Consider the following 25,730-nt stretch of genomic DNA (forward strand, 5'->3'; position numbering starts at 1 on the left):
GTTTAAAGGAGGCTTAAGTGGGTAGGAGAAGAATAAATGAAACAAGATGGGATTGGGAGGGAGACAAACCATAGTGACTCTTAATCTCACAAAACAAACTGAGGGTTGGTGGGGGGAGGGGATTTGGGAGAAGGGGGTGGGATTATGGACATTGGGGAGGGTATGTGCTTTGGTGAGTGCTGTGAAGTGTGTAAACCTGGTGATTCACACACCTGTACCCCTGGGGATAAAAATATATGTTTATAAAAAATAAAAAATTAATTAAAAACAAAAACAAAAAAAAAAAGCAATCTGTTTTCAAGTACATTTGGAGCAGTCAGAGAAATGAGAAAATGGACTTATTCTGGGTAACTCCAGAAAGCAGAGGCAGCGCCTGTAAGAGCCCGGATCTATAGACCACCTCCTCTTTCCTCTGATGACCCCAAGCTCTCTGTTTTTGTTTTCATTCTTCAGCTTTACTGGGGTACAATTGACGGAAAATCATTGACCCCTAAGTCTTCTGTATGTCTTCTCATGGATCCTCACAACATCGCTAATAGAGAAAATCGTGAGAAGCTTCAATCCTTACCCTTTCTTCAGAGGGGAGATCTGGGAAGGAGGGGAAAGTAGGGAAAATCAGGGGAGCAGTACTGGCATGTCCTTAGAGCAACAGATAAAACCCTTCCAGTCTTCGTTCCCTTTCCCTCCACACTCTTTTCTCCTCTCCCCTCCCACCAGACCTTACCCCCACAATTTTTGTCTTTGCATATGGGAGCCTTGAAAGTAAAGACATGACCAGGAAAAGCACATTGATTCAAACCTCCTGCAGCATCCTGCCTGCCTTTCTGTTTTTGCCCAACCACAGTGACAGGTGATTTGAGGTGATGATAAATCCATGCATTTAAAGCCTTGATTGCCTGAATAAATAGGTTGGATAGCTTCAGTAATTGGATAATTAAAGCAAAATGGAGATGCCAGTGGGGCCAGAAGCTGAGAAAATCAGAATGGCTGGAGATTTCATTTTGAAAAAAATCAAAACCGGAAACCATCACGGTAGAGCAGGTAAAACCCAAAGGTACATATTCACAAGAAATAAATAAATAAATAAATAAAACACCAAGATGAAAGGGAAGAGGGGGCTTGATTTAAATGAACTGAGATGCAAATAGAAAGGAAAGGCACACTTGAACTTCTTAGCATGGTTTCTCTTAAAGCATGCTGATCCCCAGCTCAGGATTCCAGTGGGGGTTGGACCAGGGAAGAGTCAACAGAGGCTGGAGTGCTCAACTGAATAAGTGCTTCTCACTGCCAGACCCTCCCCTCTCCACATTCCCCCTCCCTGCCCCCCACACTCTGCTTTGCTCTTTTTATCTTCTTTCCATTTCCCTCCCATTCTTAAGTGTGGTCCTTGAGAGCTGTGGTTAAACTCCAAAATCTGTAAAAAACCACCAAAGAGGGTACCCACTGAGACACAGCTGATACCAATCAGACCCTAAGGGAGCATAAAAGGAGGGAACACCTCCATGTTTCTAAAGGGTGGAAACCCACCTCAAGGAGATAAGAGTCGTTCATCCAGGACCCCACTGCCAGACAAAGTTGTCTTCTTCTGCTGATAGCCAGATGTACTCCTCCCAATGCTCCAGCTATGCCCGTCCTAACTGAATACTGCAAGGGTCCCCACCTCATTCAACCCCCTCATCAGGGAGCGGACTGGTGTGCTCCAGCCTCTCCCCCTCACCCCATCTGCTCCAGCCCTCCAGCCACCCCCATCTCCCATGGCCCCTGTCTCTCTCTTCCCTACACTCAGCAACTTTCCCTGGAGATTAAGTGTTTACCGTGCAGAAATGTTCACCGCCACCCTCCCAATCTCACCAGCAACAGTAAGGGAGTTGCACTTGGGTGTTGAGCACTCACTCTGGCACTTAACCCTCAGTATCAACAATGCCTTAACCCTCAACATCACCTTTTGCTTTCCATTTTATTGATAAGGAGATTGAGACCTGAAAAGGATAATTAACTTCTAAGCAGATAGTGATTTCCAGAAGGAAAATCCACACTCATATTGAGAACAAAACCCATACTCTTACTGTATATGATTCCCTTTTGACTTCAGTCATACATCCAACAAAACATTTATTAGGCACTTATTATATACGAGGGACTGTGTTAAGAACTATACCTGTAGAAATGAACAGCAGCATGGTGCCCTCAAGCATATAGAGAAACAAAAATAAAGACTACTAGTAAGTATAAAATGTAGTAAGTTCTTTGCTTATGGTAGGTGCTCAGCGCATATTTGGTTAAATAAAATCACTTGAATTAAACCTTCAAAATCATTCCTATGAAAATAGGCAGCAAATCAGCATTTCTCTGCATGACTGGCTCAGGCAGGTCAAGGAGAATATATGGTAATGGGGGGCAAGGGTCCCTTCTATTACTATTGAAATCACAAGCCTGCCTGAAAAACACAAAGAGATATTTTTAACCCTACAGCTGAGAGAATTCACCTCCTGTTATCTGTATCTATAGATGCAAACTAGTTTGACAGAGTTCAGGTACAATGTTAAAGAAAGGCTCCATCCATGTGAATACACACATGTATGTTCATGCATGTGTGTGTACGAAAGAAAGATTTTGTGTAAGACTCTGATTGTCCAAGATGCTGTATAATACCCAAAGCAACTATTTAAAGGAAACCCATTCTGCTGAAGGCTAAACAATACTAGTTCCGCTCAAACAAGCTATGAATCACATCCCTCAGACTGGAAACCAAGAATAAAAATTCGGTAATGATCTAGTTAAAAAGTTAAATTAAATGTTCATATCTGTCCTGTGATAGGAAATGGACAGGAAGACCAGCTCCTGGTGACTAGAGGGTAATCCAGTGCCAAAAATTTTACCTGGCTAAGAGTCCAGGACGGAGCTATGAGGGACACACATGAAGTCCATTATTGGCTAAACTGGGCCCTGGGCACTTTCTGTCCAGTATCTCTTTTAATTTTCCCAGTGACCCTATGTGACCCCAATGTTATCTGGGACCTCTAGCATTTCAGGATTAGGGGAAAACATTGCAGAGATGACACTGAAATGGCAAAGGTACATGGTTTGCTTGTCAGATTCCAATACATGATTAACTTGGGTTAGAATAAGGGATTTGGTGCTTCGCAGTATTCAGTGAAGAAACTACTGATTCTCATGCTGTCTCTACTTCCTGGGATATGTTCTTTTGATTTACCTTTGAAAAATGTGAATAAATGCTATTCCTGGAGGATCTACAATGTGCTTGGCACCATGGTAGGTGCTGGGTTGTGGAGATGAACACAGTCAACCTAGTTCTTGAAGTCTTGTAAAGAAGAGATGCCAACAAAATCATTACATGTAATTAGTCACATCATTATAAACTGGTCTCCACTCTGCGGCACTAAGGGAAAAACACAGAAAAGAGTTGTGTCTATGCTCGGTGCAGAGTTTTCAAGGACACAGCACCATGCCAACCCTGGCTGGGGTGGAGGAGGCACAAGAGTCATGGGAAGACCAAGAGAAGAGACCCCTCCAGGGAGAGAAGTGGTGCCAGCTTACACTTTCTACCCAGACAGTCTCCCCCAGACTCTACCCTGCACAGAGCAGAGCTTGGAGACTCTGTGCTTTGTGTTCATTAGCAAGACCCTCGCCTTACAAGGGAGCAATTCAGCTTGGGAAAACTGGTTTCAGCACCCAACGACTGGTGTAACTGAATGTTTCCCTTCTCAATGAATTGCTTTGGCATAATTTAAGCCCAGTCATAATATTGTGGTTCACAGGAAGCTAAAGAGTGACCTTTGTAAGTTGATCAAATCATAAAACTAATGCAAATGGATGGCTGGGGCTTCCAAAGGGGCATACATATAGGCCTCCTCCAGGAAGCTCAGCCCCAGCTCCTCTCCATGCAAACACAGCTTTAAAGAATTTTTTTCAAAGTCTTTCTTTTCCTTCTGTCAGCCATTAATTCATGACAGCCTGTACGAAGTCCAGAAATATTGAAGGAACACAAGCAGGGGGAGTGGGAGAGGGACAACAGGTTTCCTGTGGAGCTTGAACCCTGGAATGATGACCTGAGCCCAAGGCAGGCACTTAACGACTGAGCCACCCAGGAGCCCCTGGCAGGCAGAATTCTAAGAGTAAATTCTCTTGGTGTTAGTTGTGTGACATTTGGCAAATTAGCTTCTGAAAGTCGCCACTTGGTCATCTGTAAGTGAGGAGAGTAATAGAAGCTACCTCAAAGATAAAGCCTGCAGATTGACCCAGGATACAGAAACGTAGTGCAGCAAAGGAAAACCATTGCTACCATTGCTTTGAGTCCTAGATGAGAATCTTCCATGAAGTCAGAACGACAAACACTTTGAGTTCTTAGGTCTCAAGGTGGCATTGCCCTGCGACTTAGGTGTTGGTTCCTGCTCTATCTGGGAAAATAACTTCCTTTCTGTGGAATAACCAGGCCACCTTATGGGCGCTGTACTGTTTTGGTCTACTATTGACCCACTTTCTTGTTTCTGGTGTTCTGTCTTGCCTGGCCTTGAGGTTGGTCCCTTGGTTTGTAGCTGGCTGTCCTGCTTCTGCCTGCTCCTGGACTGTCCCTTCTGATGGACCTGGTGCCCTCTCCTGCTCCACTCTGGCTCTCTTTGTCTGCATCCTAGGCACACCAACGTTCTAACCTGATGGGTTGGAAAAATTGCAGCATCCCCTTTCTTAAAATATAGTTTTACATAATTTCTCAGCTTGAGAAATGCTGAGAAGTCTTCCTTGCAGAGATTCCAAGGATAAGTCTCCAAGTACCCTCTTGCTGAGGGGCACTAGATTCAAATGATTTCGGAAAAGGAATCAGATCCAAGCTGGCAGCCATTTTGCTGTCCTAGGGCTCCCCTTTTCTCTACCCAGTCAAAACCCTGAAATAGGAATGCCACAGCTGCTGAGGCAGGACCACCAGGGATCTTGGCTTCAGGACAGATGGTGGAAGAAGGTGTCTGAGGGTGGGACCACTGGAGCTTAGTGCTGGATGGATGGTAAGATGAGGAGGCTCCGGAGGAAGTTGGTCTGTTTGGCTTTGGTGAAAGAGCCAAGTTCAGCTTTTAGACATGTGTGTGTTTGAAGGTTGAATGGATGGATACCAGGCGGCAAGAGGGTCCTTTGACCACAGAAATCAGAAATGAGGGAGCGTTTTAGTTTTAAACTTGACTCTCTTGTCCACTCCTGGTGAATTTTGGAATTCACTCTCTCAGAAACAGCATGAAAGCATACACTGTATTTGGGGGCCTCAAATGTATTCCCAGGACTAAACAAAAATTAAAATAAGGTAAAATAAAATGAGAAGATTGAAGTAAGAAAATTGATTTTTCTAATGCTAGCCCAGGGCATTCGATTTGGGGTTCTGCTAATTGCTGAAAGAGGAGAAATGGGGGAGGGGGTAGAGAATGCACCTCAGGGTTCTGAGTTAGTGATGGGGTGTGGGCTGGGAGACCTTGGCCCTGGCTGAGAAAGAAGATCTATCACATCAGGCTGAAATGGAGAGAAAAATTCACCTGTTCTATTTCTTGACTTCCGAATGAAAGCAACAAAGCATACAGAGAACTAAGTTTAAATCCTGGCTCTGCCCCTTACCAGCTGTGTGATATAAGGCAAGTTATTTAACTTCTCTGAGCCTCAGACTCCTTGTCTGCAAAATAAAGAAAATAGTGCACAAAGGGTTTTTTTTATTCATTTGTTAGGGCTGCCATCGCAAAGTACTGCAAAGTTAGGGTGTCTTCAGGAGGTGCTGATTATCTAGAAGTTCAAGAGGCTAGAAGTCTGAGATCTAGGGTCAGCAGCACAGCTTCTTTCTGAGGCTATGAAGAAGACCTCTGTTCCATGCCTTTCTCTTTGTTTCTGATGACGTGTTGGCAATCTGTGGCAATAATCTTTTGCATGTAGAGACATCACCCAAATCTCTGTGAAACCATCAGTGGTTTACCTGCATGTAGGATTAGGGAAGGTGCTGAAGAACCCATGCCCATGCCCGTGGTCTGGGGTTTTCTGTGATGTTAGCAATATCATGGTGATAAGACACTTGAGAGCACTGGGTGGGGAACTGCCGGTCTGGGAACTGGTGCAGCCCCTTGCTCTGCCACAGCCTTGCTGTGTGACCTTGGATAAGCTTCTTCCCCTCTCTGTGCTTCGGTGGCCTCATCTGTAAAATAAGTGGCTGGAATGCCTCTTCTCTGTGGACCCTGCTAGCCCAACATTCTTTGATATTCTGATCCCCACTCAGGTCCAGCCCCAAAGTCATTGGAAGGAAATTCTGCTGAATTATAGGTGTCATGAGGGATAATGCTGTCCACAGCTTAGATTTCTTCCTGGCTGAACTGCTGCTGTGCTGAGGTTGTGCCTCTGGATCAGGAATTGGAAGGGAGAAAAAAGAAGGAAAGATCATCTGCTTGTATCTAAAAAAGAAAGAGAGCAAAATGCTAAGCCCAGATCAGTCTTCCTCCTGCCCATCTTTGAAGCACAGATAGGCACTTTCCCTGAATAGTGTGAGTGAGTGTGATGAATGAGGCTATTTGATTAAGCAGGATGAAACTGGCGAGCCAGCGTTCCCTGTGTTTTAGTTTGCCTAATGGCTGTAATCAGAAATCACGCCGTCATCTTTTCAAAAGTGGAAGCCAGTGGTGAGGCTCACAGGTAGTTGTGTGTCTGCGGTTCTTTTGAAGACCCCACATCTCTCCTGGAGCCTCTGCGAGATTGAGTCTGTGGAGGGGTCTCTAATGAAGTCTCCACCAACACCAAAGTAATTGGATCACTTTGTCAATTCAGTTAACAGCCCATTGGTTCAATTTCCTTTTGTAAATTTTAGATTAGATAGCCAGTACCTAGGACAGTCCCTGGCACCAAGTAATGTGCTTCAAAAGTATTTATTAAATTAATTAATCAGTGAGTGACAGGAACAATGAGGGAGTGCATGAATAATGGATGGAAGCCTTGTAGGTAGGGGGGAGAAAACGTACGGATGAATTTTTGCTCTTTCTGTCAAATTGACATTGTGTTTGATAGGACGTGATAGGTATTTGTGATGTAGACCCCATCTGTTTATTGGTTTTCTTATGGATTAAAACAGAGATTCCTACTTTTGAGCCTTGGGTCTTTCCCTCAGTTGCTGTGTAAACTTGGGGAAGTTGCTCAGCTTGTCTGTGCTTTAGTTTTCTCATCTCTAAAATGAAAATAATAGCAGTACCAAGCCTAGCTCCTGGGGATGGCGGGAGGATGGGAGATAGTAAGTGTGAACTGTAATTACACTCTGTGGCCCACGGACCTACAGATTAGTCTAGATGAGAATGCATTAGAGAGCTGCCTCTACAGTGTGATGCAATGACATCACAAGGCAATGAGTCCTTCTCTCCCAAATACCATGCCACTGAGCCAGTAGTGTACCTAAAATTCCTACTCTTGGAATTCCCTTTGGGAAAAAGAAGAAAGAAAAAAAACAATTCCCTTTAAGCTAAAGAAGTCCCACTGTTGATATGAATGACATGAGAAGGTAAACTTATTCAGTAATTAACCACTAGTTATTTCCCAGACTTCAGTCTACCTTCAAAAGACTGGGTTGTATGCATACATATTAATGCCTTGGCTTTGGAGTCACTCAGTTCAAATCTGGGAGCACATGTGGCTGTGTGACCTTAGACAGTTACTAAACGTCTCTGAATCTCTGGGTACTCAACTATAACCAGCTAATGATACTTCTTAGTGTTCCTATGGGGATAATACGAGATAATGTACATGAAACTATTTGCATATATCACTCATATTCAGTTAAAGGGTGTGATTATTATTACCATGATTTTTCTCCCATTGAAAACGTGTTCATAAAAACATTATTATGGATGAAATGTTTGTGTCGCCCACTCCCATGCTTATATGCTGAAGCCCTAATCCCCGATATGATGATATTAGGAGGAGGAGCCATTGGGAGGAAATTAAGTATAGATCGGGTCATGATGGTGGAGCCCCCAAAATGGGATTAGTGCCATTATAAGAAAAGGAAAAGATTCGATGCTCTCTCTCCGCCCTGTGAGGACATAGCGAGAAAGTGACTGTCTGCAACCCAGTACAAGAATCCTTACCAGGAGCCCAGCCATGCTAGCACACTGCTCAGACTTTGATGTTCCAGAACTATGGGAAATAAATGTCTGTAGTTCAGGCCACCAAGGTATATGGTATTTTGTTACAGCAGTGCAAGCCGACTAAAACAAACAGGAAAGGCAATTCTCAAAGGTTTTCAATCATATTTGGAGCATAGCAACATTATTGAAACAAGTTTCTGCTCCCAAAATGACCACTTTGAATCACACCCCTCATCCTTATGTAGCTCCTTTCCCATCTGCCACAGATCAGTGACCGTTGATTGGCCCACACTGGCAAATGGTTCTGGAATACACAGAGGGTTACGGAAGGTCTCTTGAAAGATACAGTCTCTGAATGGGGTTCAGAGAGATGAATAGGATGGGGTGTGAAGCGGGGGAGAAAAGTCATTCCTGTTTCCTTGGGACTGTGGCCACTTTCATGAGTTCCTGGTATCCTGTGTCCCCCTCCTCTCACTTCCCACCCTGCTCTCCATCCCCCCACCCCCATTTGTGCCAAAGAGAGCCAAGGAGAGAGAGATCTCTCCTTCTCCTTCAGAAACCTCTGTTTCAGTCATTTGTTCCCAGCATTTTATGGTTCCAGCGCTAGGAGGCTCCTCCGTGCACCTTGCACCCTGGCCACCACATCTGGGATCAGGCACTTCCTCTGGAAGATTCCCAGGCTCAAGAAGAGAGCTGTACCAAGCAAGAGCAGGCAGGGGCGCGCGAATTCGAATCTTTTGCTGGTTTTAGAGATTGTCTTTCTCTTTCGACTGGAATCTCGCCTTGCCACTTGGCCCCAGGATGGAGTCAGAGATACCACAAGGTCTGGAGACCCAGATATTCCCTCTTTGCTCTATCAGAGGAAAGGGGGGAATCCGAGAGGGGCAGAGAAAGAGACACGCCAGACAGCAAAACACAGCACCGTATTTCGGTTGCCGCTGAGAAAAGGGTTAAAGAGATTTTCTTCTCAGATCTTATGGAGATCATTTTATGGCTCCAATCTCAAGGGAAATGAGCAGTTTGCACATTTACCGTTTCCTATCAGTCGACCATCTGTAGGCACCACCTTTCACAAAGAGCTTATACATTAACTGGTCACTTTATCATCGTAATATATTTGGAAAAATCAAAAACCAGCTGTTAGAAAGCCATAAACTGGAGACTTTATTACATATTGTTTATCATTACTTTAGTATTTGGAGATTCATAATGCACGGACTTTGAGATCTATCTGTATTGCCAAGGAGGCCAAAGTTTATTTCCCTAATAATATGCAAATGGAGCCTTTATACCAGATAATGAATAATCACTTTAGATTAAAGGCTGAATTTTCTTTTAGTGGTACTGGCAGTGCAGCCTTTTGCATGCAGTTAATAATTAATTTAAAGAATTACCACTTCAGTGAGCCCTGCTTACATTATTTATTAAGTGTAATTAAAGTATTTATTAGTCAAGTAATAAATGAGGGGACAATCCCCAGCACCTTCACAGTGTTGTAAAATAATCACAGACCATGTTTATCTGCAAAACAAGACTGAGTGTGGCTCAAGTGTGTTAATAGATTATTCGTGATCATTCCATGTACTGGCAGTGTCCCTCAATAATGGCTGTGTGTCTGGCGTGCCCACCTGCTTCCATCACTTGGCTCATTCTACAGGAAATGAGTGTCTTGGCTTTTTCTCATTGTTGATTTGTGTGTGTCGATTTGGACGGAAAATAAAGGGGATTTCTTGGTTTAAGCGAGCATCCCCCATCCACCGTGTTGGTGCAGCTCAGAATGGCTGCTCCTAAAGGGCTACTGAAAATATTACCTATACTTAAGATGATTATTTAATTCTTGTCCAAACCGGGACAAATTGGGGAATGAAAGGGGATGTTATTAATAATATGTAAATCGAGACGGTTTTAGGCAAACCAAAACTGAACCTCTAAAAATTAGCATGGCCTTTATCCAACTAGCTGGGTGGTTTTTACCAGGCTGTGAATATAAAAATCACCTTTTACCCCTGACTGCCACTCACCACGTAAGGTTTTAGATAGAAAAATGGACCTCTGCTTTTTCTCATTTTCAAGCAACTTTGGGCCGCCCATAGTCTCCCCCGGGAAACCTTTCCCAGTCCCTCCAACCAGAAATGACTACTCCTTCTAATACCCATCACATTGCTTAACCCACTGTTGGTGCCTATCTCAACGGCTCACAGCATCTTTATTTATGTATTTATTTTTAACAACTCCATGAAGAGATTGTAAACTCTTTACAGAAGGAGATGAATTATACTTGCAGATTTTTAGCGCTTCCAACATCCTTACGTTGGTGCCTTGCTAAAAGCAGGTACATGGTAAACATTTACTAAATAGATTTTATAGTTGGGAAGCACAATCCCTTGTCTTTCTAATCAGCAATGAAGGTAAAATTTCAATCCAGAATCCCTGACCAGAATCTACTCCTGAGCAGATGAGTCGGGGGCGGGGGGGCATAGCAGAGGAAGGTGTGACTGGCAGGCCCCATTCCAAGGGCCATTCAAGTCTGCCTGCTTGACAGTAGATTACTTGCAAATCACTGAACAGAGTCTCAAGGTCCACTCTGGTCAGACCAATGCCTCACTGGCCCTAGAGCATCATGGTCAGCTTTTGTTTTCTAAGTCCCTTCTCTGGAAAGTTCTCCATCCCATGCTCTGAGAAGAGCGAATAAAACCTACCAAAGTGTATATAAGGTAAGAGGCTTTTCTGAGGTAACGTAGATGATTGGTTCATCTCTGCAAATTTGACCTCTTCATCTCCACGAACCCCACCTACCTCATGTTCCACCTCCTCTCCAAAGACTTTTCCTGAGCACCTCTCTGACCATTTAAAAGTCTGCATTGTCCATACCTCTCATTGCAAACCCTTTACATTTTGGGTTGCCCTAAGCTTTATCCACATATACCTCCAGCCATCCAGAAAAGAGTGATGTGCTCTCCCCTCCCTGTAGTTCCCCACAGTACTGGGCACACAGTGCTAGTAAGTGAAGAAAGGAGAACCAGACCTCACCTAGTTTTCCCAGAACGCTTCCTTCTCCTGCCTGCCTGTCTTTAGTCTCCCTCCCTTCCCAGAATCCCCCCTGAAAGCTATTGTCACTTATCAAAAGATACTCTGTATTAAGAAGGAGAGGAAGTGATGTGGGGTCAAAGTTAAAGGGGGCTGAATGGCATTTGAGAAAGCAACCCCAAAGAATCAAACTTCATGTTTTAATAATAGCCAGTACTACTGGGCCCAAACTTGCGGGCTTATAAATTGATTTGTCTTTGGGCCCCTTTACAGAGCTGTTTCTAGGCGACCGACAGGTGGGCCGTATATCATGTGCACTCGGGCCTCTTGCTGTGGCAGCCTGCTCCTGACCTCTTAATCAAGCCGAGTGCCAGGCCACGGAGAGGAGATGCGCGATCACTTATGGAAACACCCAGCTGGCGTCAGGCCCACAAACCATCTGTCTGTCTCACTTTGGTCAGACTGACTGTCTGCTAATGCCCCCTTCTCCTATGAGCCATTTATATATTTCCCCAGCCTTTTTTTTTTTTTTTTTAAACTGGAAAACAGCATTATTGGACCTTTTCCTGCTCTGCTTGGTTATAGCTGTGAATCACAAAGTTTGAAATCAGTCGAAGATGAAGTCGACCGCATATTCTGCTTGAGTGGGGAGAGGTCCCAACTGCTGATCTAGACTTGTTTGGTGTTTGATCCTTTATTTATCTATAAATTTGACATGGCCCTGTTAGGAAACATCTTTCTGTTGTTCATTTTCTCATTCATTTTGTGTTGCCAAAGGGAAGGGGCCTTTGCTGAGTTGTAACCGAAGGTCAACATTTCTTCTTGGCCTTGTCAAGAGGTAATCAATGTAAAGACAATACAACATGAGAATTGCACCCAGCTGGTAGCAGCGGGGATGGGACAGAGGTAATAGAGATTTGACATAATTCCCCTTGGCTCTCTGCTACTTACTGAAGTCAGTAATAGATCACAAATAGAGAGTAGTGAACAGAGCCGATGAACCTGGGGTGGGATCCTTGCCCATCATCATTGTTCCACTCAGCTAGGGTTGAGCGAGTACCACAGGGCAGAAAAGCACCATGGCTTCTGAACAGAAACACACAATCCCTATACCTACAAGGTAACACTGACAGTTGGTTAATCATCCAATCAATAAATCAATATTGACAATATCCTCCATGCCTGTCTTGGTTTGAGTTCCCCAGGAACAGACCATATAAGGATGTGAGTGTACACTGTTTACTTAGGAATTGCAGGCAGCACTAGGAGACAAGAACAGGAAGTAATATAGGGAAGAAAAGGCAATGAATAAAGTAGACATGACTGATTTAGCCAGCTACTGCTGTGGGCCATGGAGCCGAACTCTCAAGGAGACTCTGGGAAATAGTGCAAAGCACATGGTTCAGAACCACTTTAAGGAGTGATGGAGTTGGGATGTTTATCACCAGCTTCAGAGATTCATTAGTTTGAGGGCTATTGCTGGAAGGTGGTAACTCTTTGAAACTCTGGTCTGCCATATATACAAAGAGCAAGCTTTCCCCTACTGAGGGTGAAGGAGGAAGAGCCCTCAGGCACAGAGAGGCAGCTACTGATATTTGTAAGTTAGCTGGAGCCCACTGAAGGGTCCGAGGAGTAGGGCAGGGCCCTGAAAGCACCTGTTACAAAGCTGATCCCTAAGTGAGAGAGCAAGAAACTGAACATACACATTCTATGACTTCATGCAATCAATTTGGAAGGATGAAACTATTAGAAAGCAATCCAAAAATCAAGCACTAAGTAACATAATGAAGACTGAGAAAAAACGGAAATTCAGGGGAAGGAAAAGTAACTGTCCAACCATTGGGAAATCTTATGAAAAAAAAAAAAAAACTTAAAATTAGAGGTGCCTGGGTGTCAGTTAGGCATCCAGCTCTTCATTGCATCTCAGGTCATGATGTCAGGGTTGTGAGATCGAGCCCTACTTCAGGCTTCACACTCAGTACAGATCTGCTTTAGAGTCTCTCTCCCTCTCCCTCTGCCCCTCCCACTCATGCACTCTCTCATTCTGTCTCTCTAAAATAACTCTTTTTAAAAACCTTACAATTAAATTAGGACTTGAAGAATGGATAGAATTTGGATTATGGAAAGGAGGGAAAGGAAAGATGGGTTAATATTATTTATTCCCAAAATTGGATACAGAAAGCAATCTGAAAAATAAATAATCGAATTGAGTTCAGTGAACTTTTCCCTCCTATGCACATTTACATGATCATCTTAGAGATAGTTTACCTATATCCATGATTTCACTCTAAAAGACCATTTTAGTTTCAGTTTCTTGCAATCTCAATTCAGTGGCCAAAGAAATTTGGATCAGATGACTTCTCAATTACTTTCCTATCAGAGATTTTAAGAATCACGAGTCATCAGTAAACTATTCAAAGAACCAATGATATTCTATTTTGAAAGATCGTCTTGCTGGTTATGTGAATAATTACCGCCTGCCTTATCTATTTGCCCATTCAGCAAGTCAAACCTCAGTGAAACAGAATATTTTAGAATTTAGGGGGTGTTCATATGAAGAGTGGGGACAGGTCTGTCTCATGCTCCTTTGACAGAGGAATGGATACATGTATAAGAGATGTCCTTGGCTGCTGGTTTGACCCTCCATGGGAGGCAAAACAGTGTTTGGGTTTAGCTGAGAGCTTGGACTCAGAGAAGACTGGGTTTGCATCCCAGGTCTGCCGTTTGCCAACTTCATGACTTTTGCAGCTTGACCCCTGTAGACATTAGTTTTCTCATCTCTAAATTGGAAGTAATAGCTTTCATTGTCAGAATTGCTATAGGGATTAAAGTGAAAATGGACAGTGCCTATAAAGTATGTAGCCTAGTGTCTGAAAAATCCAATGTTCAATGATAATGAAAACAGTGTGTTTTAAAAAAAAAAAAAAAGAAAGAAAGAAAACCAAGGTGCATTATTTGTAGCCATCAATTGTACATGCCCTTCTGGTTTCAGGGCTTCTTACTGCTTAATTTTACATACCACATACTAAGTCCCTAATATTAGTTCATACCATGTAGGAGTGAGATGGGAATGTGCTATTTCTGGCTGCATACTTTGCACATTAGTCCATACATGCACTTTAAGCTCAGGACAAATAGAAAAGGAATCGACTATGTAGGTTAATATCATAGAAATAAGAGCTTTTTTAAAAATTGGCATTAATTTTATGTATTGATTATTTTTCTTGTTGGTTTCATTTTTTTTCTCTCCAACACTATGGACTAGAAAAACACAGTGCTTCTTTGTGAATGTTGCTCCCAGGACAACTACTCTGTGGTGTTGGCAGCAGGTCGCAAGGCAAGGCCGTGAGGGGCCAAGAGTCTGGCAAGATAAGGGCAAGGTCAGACATGTGAAAAATTGCCACAGGGCAAGTAGTAAGCTATGAAGCATAGCTAGGATCTGAGATGGGTCTGAGGAATTCTTCCAGCAGCATCAGAGAGCAGGTCTCAAATGGAGGGCAGTGTCTTTCTCCTTTGTAGTGGTCCAGAGAGGACACTGCAACCCTGGCATGGACAGCAGCCTGACCCAGGGTGACCACATACTGGTGGCCCAACCCTCGATACTTTAGAGAGCAAGAGGAGGAATTATTAATCACTGCCGAGACAACTGATGCAACCAAGACTGTCCCAGGCAAACTAGGACCTGCAGTCTCCCAGGCCTGGGGTCTTTTTCCTTTTCACTTAGAATCAAACCATTTACGTAGCCCCACTCTGGCTGGGAAGCCCAGCCCTCAAATTCTAAGATCCCAATAGCTGTCAGAATGCTCCCTCTCCTTAATCCCCCTCACCTAGGTAACCCATCCCCTACCTTGATCCTCTTCCTTAGGGATGGATGAGAGGCTCCTATCTGCCTCTAGACAGTCCATTGCTCTCCAGCATCCCCATCTGCAGGCTGAGCCCTCCAGGTGAAGAGGGTGAGGAAGGAAATGACCAAAAAAACTCAGTAATCAAAACGAATCATATTTCAGTGCAATGTTTTTTAAAAATCAAAATCCCAAAAAAACCCTTGAGGAGAAAGAGATCAAAATTTCAAATAAAGACAGGTCAGTAGCAGTACTGTGCCAAGGCATATGGGAGCCTGAAGCAGAAGGAAACAGTCATACTGATCTTGTCCTTAGCTTAAGTCTTGATGTTTCCTTCATTATGGATTTTTGCATTAATTTTTTTAAAATATTAAATTAAAATATTATTTGTCTTGGTGGTGGAATTCTATGGAGGCACCTCCGATTTTGTGCCTCTCTTGCCTCACTCTCCTCCTGGCCCTAAATTTCGTGTAAATAACACTAGCTGACACTCATAGAGCATTTGGTGGGAAGCTGGCCTTGGGCTAAGTACTCTGCTTGTTTAATCATCCCCTCCAGGTAGGACTCCACCACACAGCTCTGCCTTCACAGTGTTCCCTACTGAAACCAGTCCTCCTGATTACCAGAAACTCCCAAGTCGAGTTACTCTTTCTGAGAAAGTAAAAAAAGCTTAAAGCTGGAAAGACCCACGGAAACACCCTAACTCTTTGCTTTCTTTTTTCGCATGAAAATTTCAGTCTTACTAGTGGAGATATGTGACTGGCCCAGGGTCACACAGCTGCTTGGGACTAGTGTGCATTTATTCATTAACTCAACAAATATTGATCGAGCATCTGCTACATCCTCTGATGTAGACACTGGGAACGGAGTAAGGAACGAAAGGGACGGTGGCCCTGCTGTCACGGAGCATATGCTGTAGTGTGGGAAGGCAGTTAATAAACACACACAGACACACATATACACTTATCAGATGAGGATAGGAGCCACGAAAAATTGAATCAAGGTGGAGAGGAAAGAATGGTGGCGTGAGATTAGGGGTTTCATTTTGCATAAGATGGTCATTAAGGGATTTTTGGTGGGTGGTTTGAGCAAACACCTAAATGAAGAGAAGGGAAGAGGAAACTATGTGGACAGAGTGGAGGTGATGGGAGCTAGTTCTAGGACAAGGTGCCTCCACTTTAACACTATGGACATTTGGGGTGGGATAATTCTGTATTGGGGGCTGGAGGGGAAGACCTATACATCGTAGGGTGTTTAGGAGCACCCCTGGCCTCTACCTACTTGATACCAGTAGCACATCCCTCTCATTTGTGATACCCAAAAATGTCCTTAGCCATTGCCAAGTGTCCTCTGAGGAGTAAAACTGTCCCCAGCTAGAACCAGAGTTTATGTACATAGTAAGAGGCAAGTGCAAAGGCCCAGAATAGGTCAGGCTCCTCCTGTAGCTCAGAGCAGTGCTCTCTGTCACCTGTCAACCCCACCAGCCCTGAGCTCCTACCACCTGCAGAGCCAGCCCCACCCCCGACACACCCTTGTCTCTGATTCATTTCTCCCAGCCTGGCTGTTGGCCATCTTTCATCCTCAAGAGCAAAAGCTCCCGGAGGGCAGCTATCCAGCCTTCATTTCTCTACATCCTGTGGAAGGACTGGGCTCCATGTGGGCTGGCTGCATGCGGGCACACTCCCTTCTGTGCCTGCATGGTGGAGACACTGCAAAGAGGGGGAGAGAGCTCAGGAGAACACAGCATCCCAGAACTGCAGCTCAGCCCACGCCCTTTTGTGAATCGCCCTCTCTGCGTACTTAAGGCTGTGCAGCTCTCACAAAGGGACAACATGTGATGCAAGTTCACCTTCCACTCAATTAACCTTGAGAGAGAAGGTTTTTTTTTTTTCCTCCCCCCAAGAGACTTTTTTTTTTTTTTGATGACCTTTTTGAAGCATCTTATTTTCTGGGCAAAAAGCCAAATGATACACTCTCTTCCCAGCTGCAGGGCTGTTGTAGATTCTCAAAGCTGAGGTAAAGACAGCCTTTGGAATAAATGCAAAATGGGCAGTGGGGTTGGGGGAATGTGAAGAAATGCCTTATTATTCCATCCGAGATGTGCCTGGAGGGATAGAGTCTACAGGACCCACGAGATGCGGGGACCTGGAGACCTCGGGGCTGCCAGGCACTCCCCCCAATTAGGGAGCATGCATGAATATGAATTTTAAAAAATCAATTCCACTTTGGGTGAAAGTTGAATATTAATAAGTTACAACAAAGCACATCTTGCACAGTATTTTGCAATATATGAAGAGAGTTTTTTTTTTAACCGATGTAATCTCTGAGTCTCAGCTTCACTTATCAAATAACATTGGATCTTATTTAAGATTGGATCAGTGGGGCAGAATAAATGTTAGAGTATATTTTCAACTGATTTGTTGGACAATGGTACCCAAAGACTCCCCTAGCCCATTCCAGATGTTTAGCATCCCTGATGGTAGGTTTAGAGAGGAGTGGCATCGCCCCCCCCTTTCTCCCCAGTGCAGGGCCTCCATAACCAACTGTGTGTATGTGCAGAAGGGAAAATGAAAGAGAACACCCCGACCAGCTCCACCTCCTCATGGGGTTGTACCATTGGCAGCTCTGGTGGCAAAGGGAGATTCATGAAAGTGGCTGAGTTTGCTTCAGATCCAGTGTTTCCCCCTCTCTCTAAGGCCCAAAGGCAGTTGGGAGACATGTAGAATCTTAGAAAACTTACTCGAAAGCAACAGTATAGAGTCACTGGCTGGTGGCTTGTTTCGTGGGAACTAGGAAGTCATAACTGGAAGTCAGAGGCTATGCTGGCGAAAACACAGAAGAACCACAAGGTCAAGAGTACAGTCACAGAAGCATGGACAGGCTGGCTTCCAATTCTGGCTTTGACACTTGCCCTCTATCCTCATGACCTTGGCCAAATCCCTTTACCTCCCTTTGCCTCCATCCTCCCATCTGTAAAATGGAGATAATAGGAGTAGCTAGTTCTTAGGGCTGGAGGAGAAGGAGTGTCCTGGATTCAGATGCCCTCCAACAAGGAACTGAGTATCAAGGATCAAAAATGGCCAAGAAGGGAAGCAGGAAGCTGAGGACAAGCACGTGTAGGCTCCCCCTAAAGAATGGTGTTGAGAGGCATGCCAAAGGGCAGATGCCACACTGGGGCTTTGCTCTGGGTGTGAGGGAGTAGAGGGATTGCAGGCTACAGCATGAAGGGAGAGAGACGAAGAAGAGATGCCTGCCCCAGGGGAGGCACTGCTGCCTAACACCTGCCATCCTGCAGCCTCCTGGGGGAGGCCCTCAGGCCAGGATCCAAGCAGCACAAAAGAGCTTTCTGGAACAAGTTTGCAGAAATGGGCACTAATGTAAAGGCATCTCTTTAGTCCCAGTTCCTACTATTAGTCTCCATTTGCTGTCACAGGATGAAGGACCAGTGATTTGTGTTCCATGAAAATGTTCTTCCTGGAACATTAGGAAAGGAGAATTGGCATCATTGCAACACCCAGAGTGGCCCTGAGGCTTCTGGGCGGGGAACCCCCACTCGGGGTGACACAGGAAGAGAAGCCTTTCTCTTCAGGCAACTCACACCCCCAGATCTACTCACCCCAGACCCCCTGCTAAAGAGTCTTGTCTTCCTGACAGTGTCTTGAAATGATCGACTAGCCAGGCGCTGATTTCGGTACAATCTCTGCTGTCTTGTCAGCTGTCCGTACTTCGGTGAATCAGGCTAGAACTGGGCAAGAGCTTTGAATATTTCCAGTCTGGCTCCTCTAGAAGCTCTCTCTCCTCTAGGAGCCGGAGAGATTTTTAATTTGCCCAAGAGCACATTCGCCAGCCACATGATGGTGTCTGAGCCCCATGTCCTCATGGGTTTGTGCAGCTGGGACAGCATGGTAGAGGTAGAGACACGTCACTCGAAATCTGGATGGTGTGCCTCATGACCTTTCATAGCTGTGGCCAAGTTAGAAAACTCACAGGATGTTTGATGCAAGAGAGTGTGCTGATGTACAGAAAACTATACCTCAGGGTACAAATAACAGTTAAAAATAGGACAATTATAATGAAGTGCTCTCTGTATAGCAGGGGAAGATTCCAGATGGGAGGACTATGCATGGCCATCGGATCTGAGCTAGGGTGGACTTTTAAAAATTTTTTAATTTAAATTCAATTTAATTAACATACAGTATATTACTAGTTTCCGAGGTAGAATTTAGCGATTCATTGGTTGTGTATAACACCCAGTGGGCATTCCATCAAGTGGCCTCCTAATGCCCATCCCCCAGTTATCCCATCCCCCTCCTCCCCTCCCCTCCAGCAACTCTCGGCTTGTTTCCTATAATTAAGAGTCTCTCACAGTTTGTCTCCCTGTCTGTTTTCGACTGATTGCACTGGAGTGGATGTGTAGAGATCCCTCAGTGTTTCCGTGCAGCACTTTTGCTGAGCAAGTGAGTCCATGAAGGTCATTGTCAGACCCTAACTCCCTCCAGGAATGAAGAGTGCCAGACCAGCTCAGGTAGGAGACACTAACCTGCCATTCATCGCGCCAAGGTGCCCTACATCTTGCAACTGTCTATTCCCAGGGCCTCTTCCAGTGCCTGGTACACAGGCTGCCCAGAAATCAGCTAAGGAACATATGTTCCTACCCTGGTCTGACGTTCGGGGACTAGATTTGGAAGCTAGAAGTGCTCATGCTATGACTTCATTCACTTCCGTGGGTGGCTTTCATCATGGCTTTGAGGGAGGAACCCCTCTTTGGATGAACCTATGTATATGGGGTGCAGGCCTAACCTGGTCGAACCAGAAGATGAGAAATCTGAGCATTCAGTCTCCTCATATGTCCCATCCTTGTCCACCTTCTCCAGTCACTAGTTCATTCTACATTCTGGGCTCTTCTAATTTCCTTTAATACTCAAAATTGCTCTCGGAGACAGAGCCATTAGGTTCTGAGGGATTGAGAGGCCATTTTCATTGAGCTATAACCTGTTACCTTCTCAAGCATATTCTCATCTGACAGGAAACAGTGCAGCATTAAACATGGCGCATCTCAGGCAGCCACAGCGTCAGGTAAAGGGGGAGGGAGAGGCTGAGACGCCTCCCTGACAGCCCTCCACAAATCACGCACTGACCCCTCACCTGTTTTCCCCTCCACCGCTTCCATGCTGTACCGTCCTACCAGAGTCTTTCCACAGGTACATATTGGGGCTGCCCAACTCACCTTGGGGGGCCAGCCCAGAATTTGTGGTTCACACTGTTCCCAGAGCCCTTCGTGAGGGGAGAATATCCTTTTGTGAAAATTGCAGCCTAGGACAAAATAGCATTACAGTCTAGGTTTAAAAAAATACTGAGGAAGCCCTAACAAAATCTACTCAAACCAACAACAGAGACTATGCACTAAATAAAGAGAATATCAGTAACATTTCACATATCTTAAATTAGCAATAATGGATCCCAGTGAGTTCTGTGCTATTAATTCCATTTACCATCTTTCCCTCCCTGGAAACTTTTCACATTCTTCCTTCGCTGCAGCTTTAATGAGATACTTGTAAATTCATTTTGCTTTGTTGCAGAAAATACTCACCCTAAGAAGCATTTGGAATGTGTGGGCCTGGTCCTTGGGTATCTTTAAGATTTTATTGGCTCCTGCCTCCTGGGTCTCGCTGTGTGACTTGGAAGCTGGAGAGAGAAGAGGCTTTGGCTTGCCTTTATTTAACTTACTTGGATGCCAATGGAGATTTCTCAAACCCTTGCTCAATGCGTACTGTCATAGGCCAGGGGCACCTGCCCCAGTCATTCCCACCAGATTTCACCTCTCACCTCCCTCACTAGGCCAGTCAACATTATTTTCCCCAGTTCATCTTCACCCTCCCCCCAAAACTTTATCTCTGTTTTCTGTTTCCTGCTGCACTCTTTCCAAGTCCTTCTGTTTCTTATTATTCCCGACATTGACAACCTGCCAGTCCCAGCGGCCCTGGCTGCTGAGCAGACGTGCAGAAGTAAACCGGAGTTCGCTAGTTTTTATTGCATCAGGGGAACTTGCATGGGGGAGAGCATGACTGTGGTCACCTCTCAGAGATGCTCCTTTGCATTAGGGACATTGGAGAATGTGAGGGTGAATCTGAGTGACAGGGTCACCTCCAGGAGCCGCCTCGTTTGGATGTGATTGAGTGATTTATTAATGAGAATTGCATTTCTCTCTCTTCCCCCTCAGCTAGGAGCAGCATTCTGAGCCATCCTCCAGTAGAACCAGACTAATCTCCTTTTTTTAGGACCTACTCTAATTTAGTCTAGGCCTTAGGAATCTATCTATCAACTCTGCTAGGAAGCCTCACACTGATACTTGAGATCAAAGTGTCTAGAATAGTTTTGGCTCTCTAAAGAGCTAGTTCTGAAGCAAAATCCACGTTTATCGTCAGAGCCAGCCAAATGTTGAGGGAGAACCCACCTTTGCTTATGTGATACAGCATTAAGGGCCATGAAAAGACCTTCAGATGAACTTGCTTCTCTCCTAAGTGCCTTAAAATCACATCGTTTGAGAGTAAGAATATATTTAAGTTAGGTAGCATTACTCACCTTCAGCATTTAAAAAAAAATTTTGTTTAGGTTTATTGACTGACTGATTGATTGATGGATTTGGAGGGGGAAGGGCAGAGGAAGAGAGAGAGGGACGGAAAAAAATCAAGCAGACTCCAAGGTGGGTGTAGAACCCATCGCAGGGCTCGATCTCGCAACCGTGAGCTCAGACCTGAGCCAAACCAAGAGTTGGGCACTTAACCAGCTCAGCACCCAGGTGCCCCACCTTCAGCATTTTTTTAAAGACAGAAATACAAAAGGAACTGTAACCCATTCATTCTTTGTAATTTCTATTAATTAATGCTAGATAATTTTCCTCTCTGGGGAAGACTGGATGACACAGGACACTGGGGTCGTTGCAGGTGGGAATCCAAAGGGAGCACAGGATGGGAGAGATACAGAGGGTGGAGGAGAAAACCCAAGAGAAACTTCACAGTTTCCCCAGGTGCCAGACTTGCCTGAAAGAAATGCAGCCCTCTCAAAGCACCCGAAAACATCAAGCTATCATTTAGAAAGTGACAAACCCCAAGCAAAACAAATCAATGTTTCTGTTTTCATAAATCCGTAGAAAACAACATTTCTTTTTCCCTCTTCAGCAGTTTCAAACACAGGGCAAATATTTTCATACTACTCCATAAATCTGGAGTCTGTTGAACTATAGGGAATTCCCTCTTCAACTGTCCCCCATAACAGCCTTGAAAGGGAAAATAAAACCTCAGTACCAAAGGCATAGACTTTCAGAGCCAGCCGACTGCTGGAACCAGGCCCTTGTTTCCAGAGCCTTCGGCCAGCCAGCATCCTGCATGCCGAGCATGTGAGGGCCTTGTAGGCCGTCTAGCAGGGCCTGTAATTTCCCCGGTTTTAGGGCCCCCTCTTGAAGCTGCCAGGCAGGAGGTATATATTGTTCACTAGAGCCTGAGGGTTTCGAGATATACGATTTGAAACAGAGCCGAGGAAGAGTATATAGACAGAGATGCTGTTCTGCCTCAGTGACTGTTCCAGGTAATTGAAATAGATCCTGTAAGGACTAGGACCAGTCTGAAGTTTTAATTATCTAATAGGAAACCTGTTTAGCTGGTGGCATATACTTCCTTGCTAGCAGGATGGTGGGAAAGCTTTGGAAGCAGGCAGCTTGACGCTGGAATCCCAGTCTTACACTTAAAAATGTGAATAAATCCGAAAAGGTTTTGTGGGGTTTTTGGTTTGTTTTTCACATCTTTGGACTTGACTTTTCTCTCCTACAAAATGGGGTAATTCAGAGATGTCTGTGAAACATAAGTGAGGCTCAGAACAGACTGCTTGTCTCCTACTAGCTAGTAGGTTTCTGAAGTAGACAGTTTCTGAATTATCAGTCACATCATTGGAATTATTCCTCCCTTTTAAAACAAAATATGCTGGGGCACCTGGGTGGCTCAGTGGGTTAAGGCCTCTGCCTTCAGCTTGGGGCATGATCCCAGGGTCCTGGGATCGAGCCCCACATCGGGCTCTCTGCTCAGCAGGGAGCATGCTTCCCCCACCCTGCCTGCCTCTCTGCCTACTTGTGATCTCCGTCTGTCAGGTAAATGGATAAAATCTTAAAAAAAAAAAAAAAAGAAAAGAAAAAGAAATGCTGAACATGCGTTAACTTTTTGTTTCCCTTTGGGTGGATATTTGATAAATGTTCATTTTTTTTTATTATGTTCAGTTAGGCACTCTACAATACATCATTAGTTTTGTTTTGTTTTAATTACTTTTCAGTGTTCTAGAATTCATTGTTTATGCACCACACCCAGTGCTCCATACAATGCGTGCCCTCCGTAATACCCACCACCAGGCTCCCCCAACCCCCACCATCCTCCCCTCCAAAACCCTCGGTTTGTTCCTCAGAGTCCACAGTCTCTCGTGGTTCGTCTTCCCCTCCAGTTTAGTGTTCAGTGATCCGTTAGTAACGAATAACACCCGGTGCTCGTCACAGCACGTGCCCTCCTTAATCCCATCACCGCGTTAGTCCCTCTCCCCCCCACCTCCCCCCGGAAACCTTCCTTTTGCTTCCTGGGGTCCAGAGTCTCTCATGGCTCTTCTCCCTTTCTGATTGCCCCCCCTTCAGATTTCCCCCCCTTCCCCTATGGTCCTCCACGCTACAGCTTGTGTTCTACGTATGAGTGACACCACATGCTGATTGTCTTTCTCCACTTGGCTTGCTTCACTTCGCACAATCCCCTCCAGTTCCATCCATGTCAGTGCAAGCGGCGGGTCGTCATCCTTTCTGCTGGCTGAATGATATTCCACTGTGTACAGGGACCACATCTTCTTCATCCATTCAATCTGCTGAAGGGCATCTCGGCTCCTTCCACAGGTTTTCCATTGTGGACATTGCTGCTGTGAACACTGGGGTCATTTTTATAATGTGCTGTGATCCAGGATGCCCTTGGGAGCCCAGGAAGTAGACAGGCAGGTTTAGCCTCCCAAATAAGCAGGCCCATCTGTACTACCTGCATGGTGGCTCTGCTGTCCCTTGTTTTCCAGGAGCCTTGGATCTGGATTCCCTGTAAATGGACGAACTAGGAGGCAGTGGGGCAGAGGGTAATTGATAGGGACAGCCCTTGGGGCTAGAAGGCCTGAATTCAGCACTCTGCAATCTCGCCCTGCAGCCCTGTGGGCTTGGTCTCTCTGCGCCTCAGTTAGGGAAACAGCCAACAAGTCTGGCCCAGCCTCCCAGGGGGGCAGCAAGGATCAGGCTAGACAGTGCACGGGGAGCCTTGGACAGTGTCTGGGGCAGGGCAGATGCCCAGCACACGGCAGCTCTTGTTACTAACTAATGGCCACAGAGGAACAGCAAGGCTATTCAAGCTGCATCTTTACATTCAACCCAGTACTGAGCCATGATCTGGTCACAGCCACATCCCCGGGGTCTTCCAACCCTTCCATCATCCTTTCCGCAAAGCCCCGTTTCCACTTGGGGTCTCTACCCGTTGAGTGAGGCAGTACCCCAGTGCACCGTACACAGCATATAGCCTTCCATGAGGCTGGTGGCGGTGGGCCACTAACCTTGGGGCCAAGGGTCTCCACGGGAGCATAGGGAATGTGGCAACGTGCATGCAGCGGGTACAGGGTGCCCTGCCATGAAATGAACCCACGACAATGGTGGCCCCCAGGGGAAGGACGCGTTGAACATAAGTAAGCACTTTTTGATAGGCCTTTGCTTCAGTGTTGATGAAAAGAGCCTCCATGGTTGGAACCAGCTGAAAAGGCCCAAATCAGCCTGAGGTGATTAGCCCTGCACCCCCCTTTTCTCTGTAGCTGTGATTTCCAGGATGCTTCATGACCACTTGGCCAGTTGCAAGGACAACTAAATAAAGTATCAGAAGATAACTTGGGGCTCTAACACCTGGGGGCTCTAACAACTGGGTGGCCTGGGTGGAATTACTTGTCTCCCTGGAGGACCCGTTTCCTCCCTCATTCAAGGCAGTGGGGTGCAGAGCAAGATGGGTACTGTACCAGGAGCCTGAGAACTGGAGTCCCTATCCGACCTTTGCTACTTACTAGCTGTCTGACTTCGAGTACCTTTCTCAGCCACTCAGGTCTGCAGACTTCCCAGCTCCAAAAAGAGTCTTGGCAGAAAAAGCTGCACAAGCCCCATGAGCTCTGAAATCCCACTGGCCTCTGAAAAGAAGAGTGCCACGTCACAGCTGTGACTCAGTTTACACAACTGAACAGCATCCTATAAACAGCATCCGGTCAGCTCCCAGCCTGGTGGCTCTGGGCACACTCTCTTCCAGCGATGTTGTGTGCTGAATTAGTTCCAATATTTCAAACAAGGTAAATTCAGAAGCCACCCTTTAAAAAAGTAAAGAAATGAAAAATCTGGATGTATGGCGATGTTAAAGTGTGTGTGTTCGGGGGACGTAGGGGCACAGTGTGCAATTTTTAGTTTCTATTTTTTGCACCTCATTCCTCGCCTCCGTGAAACACTAGCAAGTCTGGAGGGACATTTGCAAATCTGCCCAATGTCAATGTCACTCGTAGAGCAGTCCATCTTCTCTGGAGTGTGTGTGACCTTTGCAGGTTGTCACATCCTGGGCACGGCACCAAGCCGTTCTCCAAAGGGGCTGGCGTGGGGGAGCGGACCCTGAGCCGCGGGGTGGTGCAAGCGGCAGTTTCCGGGCCCTGTGCCAACCTCCAGATAATTGCC

The 25,730-nt window shown here is 45.4% G+C and overlaps 2 long non-coding RNA genes across 2 annotated transcripts in view; one reads left to right on the top strand and one right to left on the bottom strand.

Annotated features, from left to right (window-relative positions):
* The window catches only part of LOC106005746, a 55,722-nt gene extending 35,069 nt beyond the window's left edge, over positions 1 to 20,653 (bottom strand). The window contains exon 1 of the long non-coding RNA XR_001179338.2: positions 20,568 to 20,653. This is a non-coding gene — a long non-coding RNA (uncharacterized LOC106005746). The remainder of the gene's footprint in view (positions 1 to 20,567) is intronic.
* The window catches only part of LOC106005747, a 247,672-nt gene that overhangs the window by 209,911 nt on the left and 12,031 nt on the right, over positions 1 to 25,730 (top strand). The window lies entirely within an intron of this gene.

Source organism: Mustela putorius, unplaced genomic scaffold, assembly GCF_011764305.1.
Source record: "Mustela putorius furo isolate JIRA1106 unplaced genomic scaffold, ASM1176430v1.1 tig00003858_pilon_pilon_pilon, whole genome shotgun sequence".
Lineage (NCBI taxonomy): Eukaryota > Metazoa > Chordata > Mammalia > Carnivora > Mustelidae > Mustela > Mustela putorius.